Source organism: Magnolia sinica, chromosome 2 (assembly GCF_029962835.1).
Source record: "Magnolia sinica isolate HGM2019 chromosome 2, MsV1, whole genome shotgun sequence".
In the NCBI taxonomy this organism is placed as follows: domain Eukaryota; kingdom Viridiplantae; phylum Streptophyta; class Magnoliopsida; order Magnoliales; family Magnoliaceae; genus Magnolia; species Magnolia sinica.
Window position 1 is genome coordinate 66,723,677 of NC_080574.1, and position 3,451 is coordinate 66,727,127.

The 3,451-nt window shown below is 40.2% G+C and overlaps 1 non-coding gene across 1 annotated transcript; it reads left to right on the plus strand.

The window, feature by feature from the left end:
* The first annotated feature begins 2,772 nt into the window (after positions 1 to 2,772).
* Positions 2,773 to 2,877, plus strand: LOC131238176 (small nucleolar RNA R71). Its single transcript, XR_009167586.1, has one exon. It is a non-coding gene; the product is annotated as a small nucleolar RNA R71 (small nucleolar RNA).
* Positions 2,878 to 3,451: the final 574 nt, after the last annotated feature.

Here is a 3,451-nt window from a genome sequence, read left to right on the forward strand (position 1 = left end):
TAGAACTCAAGGGATTTAATGGTAGGGATTTTTATTCCCACTGTTTCTTATAGTGTGGTCCACCTAAGGCGTGCATCTATCTCATTCTTTTACTCATGACTTAAAATGGTCTGAAGGAGTGGATGAATAGCCCAGATATACTTTTCATCACCAAGGTGGGCCCTAGAAAAATCTAAGCATATTGAGTACAATTTTCACTATCCAAGTGGCATGGCCAGCATGAGCTTCTAATGGGCCTGATTTTTGACACTGTGCAATGGATGGGGCTGGTAAGATGGATGAATGGTGTGGATTTAACACATACATCATGGTGTGGCCATGATCAGCCCCACAAAACTTTACCCCAAATGTGGGCAGGGACCACCCTCTCTGGACATCCAGGGAGGACGTCACCTCCTCCATGCCCTTTCTTTCTTTCTTTCTTCTTATTATTATTTTGTATATTACTCATCAAGGTGGGTCACTTGAGAGATCCAGTCCATCCATTGTGTGTGTCCCACTTGGTGGAGGGGTCAGTCCAAGTTTCAGATGCATCAAAATTTCAGGTGGGCCCCAGAAAGTACTTTTATATGTTTTAGCATGTCTTCACATGATATTTGATGATGTGGGCCACTTGAGTTTTGCATACGTCTGATTTTTGGGGGATCCCATCATTTAAAGGGGACCCGTCAAATGCATGGTGCTGATGTTTAACATACATCATGGTGGGCCTATGGCTAGGACTTATGGTCCCTGCCTACCATAAGCAGCAGAAGCTGCAGCGTCCAAAGGACGCTGGACGTCAGCAGCAGTAAGGGGCTAATGCCCCTTGCCTATATATATCTTGGTTTTTTCTTTTAGTGTAGTTTTTCATAGGTGGGCCATGCATTAGGATGATCCACCCTATTGGTTAGATTCTATGGGCCGGCATGGATCCAACAAGCCCAATATTCAGCATTTTTTTACGTACAGAAACATCACAGTGGGCCTTAAAGTTTATCACTATTAAAATAGTCTTTTTGATGGTGTAGCCTACCAGAGACTTGGATTAGCTTCATTTTTCAGCTCCACGCCTAAAATGAGCTGGGGAATCAGATGGACAACATGGATTAAATATATACATCATGGGTGGGGCCCATTGTGGACCCACACCCTCTTCACTCTTTTCTTTCAAGCAGCAGCAGGGACGCCATCCACTTCTCTTTTTTTTTAATTTTATTTATTTATTTATTTATTTTTATGGTGTGGTGTGCACACATGTGTATGGGTGTGAGTGTGTGTTTGGCCAGCCTAATGAGCCACACTTTGGATGGTTTGGACAGCATTCAAAGGTTTTGATGGGGCCCACTATCAATGTGTCCTAGATAAAGTCTATAATGAATTATTATTCTATTATTATTTTTGTATGAATCCTCTTATGCATCCACACCATTAATCACATCATTATCATCATATCATCACAACTATTAATCATCTTTTTATATGAATTCTCATATACATCCACACCGTTGATCACATCATTATCATCAAATCATCACCACTATTAATTCATCTAAATAATAAAAAAGAGAACAAACCATAAGAGTGGAGAGGGTGTACTCACCTTAGTGGACTAGATGGATGGTTGAGATGGATGGAAGGGATGTGATTGGTAGAGTTGATGGCCCACCAAGATCACTCCTCTCTCTCTCTTGTGTAGAAAAATGGTGAAATACTAAGGGATGAAGGACTATTTGTAGAGAAATTGTTAAAATGTGGTTAGATTCAATTAATGTTATCTTGATTAGCTTAGACTAAGATTATGACAATTAATTCATGATTTGTAATTAACGGTGGATTAAAGGAGCATGAGATGGCATGGTGTGATGATGTCATACATGCGGTATGGAATGGAGAGAAGTTGACTTAAGGGAGCACATGAGAGAGGGGAGGTATGGGTGTGTGACATCACACACATGGGTAGAGATTCTCTCACACATGTGTGTATGGCATGTATTGTGCAGATGTGTGGAATGGGGTACATGGCGCCATGCGCACATGATACAACAACAATTCTTTGCAGTGTATCTCTCTAAGCGAGTATCGTACAAATGCACAAATGGTACTTCCACGATCGCAGCGACGGGGCGGTCGATATGAGATATATTTCGAAGTCTTGGGGTTTTGGTTAGTTAGATGTGTACTATGAACGACAAATCCAAGTCTAGCTAAGGGCGTCGATCATTGTGTTTATAAGCATAGAAAGTTGTATGGAATAGACGGGGTCTTACATGTGGGTTAGCCGTTTGTCTATTCCTCCAACTAAAATTTGGGTGGTTCCTCCAACTAGAGTTGTATGTATTTGATGTGGGTCTTCTGAAAAGTCTTTGCTAATTATTTATGGCATTTGATTACCCATTCAATATCTCTTGAAAAGCAGAAATTGTTGGGAAATTCTCAATTGTATGTGTGTTACAAGCACAAATACCACAAACAACTTCCGCAGCCTTTTCAGGTTCTACCTTAAGTTCCATGGCCTCGACTTTTCTTGTGAGTTTGGCCATTCTTGCATTTATATCATCTTCCTATTTTAAAACATAAATTCCTCCCCTTTTCTTTGATGGAGTAGGCTTAGAAGTGGTAGTTCTTGAGGAGGTATCCCATGATTGCACATTTTCAGCAAGTTCATCAAAATAATCCCTCGCATCATCGACTTTCTTGTTCATGAATTCCCCATTATACATCATCTCCACAAATTGGCGGATGGGTGAGGTCAATCCCTCATAGAAAAAGCTTGTTATACGCTATGTTTCGTAGCCATGTTGTGAACATGAATTTATGAGATCCTTAAATCGCTCCCAACATTCAAAGGTCTCATCCTCTTTTTGCACAAAATTCGTAATTTTTTTCCTTAAGGTATTTGTTTTATGATGGGGAAGAAATTTTTAAGGAACTCCCTTGTCATCTCAGCCCATGTGTCAATGGACCTTGGTCATGTAACCATGACTTGTCCTTTTCTTTCAAAGAGAGGAAATAATCACTACAAAAAAAAAAAAAAAACAAGACAACGCCGACAGCTAAAAACCGTCGGCAATGATTTTCTCCAATGGTTAAAAGCGGTCAGACGGGCCGCCGGGAAAGGGGGCGTCAGCGTTTCTCACCGACGGATTTGAACTATCGGCGTATTTGATGGCTAAACCCGTTGGCGTCACCAATGGCTGAGTGCGACGGTTATAGCCATTGGCATTTTCGACAGCTAAGGGCGACAACTAAAACCATCAGCGTTTCTCATTAATTTAAAAAAATAATAATAATGAAAATTATTTGTGTAATTAACACATCCAAAACTCGATATGATCAATTACTGGGTACCACTTGAATGAATATGATCAATTACATTAAATCAGTGAAAAATACTATTCGAAAGTTGAGAATCCTAAGATGCTATTGTAAGTTTTGCAATCTCAATTGCAAAACAAGTACACTTGAGGAA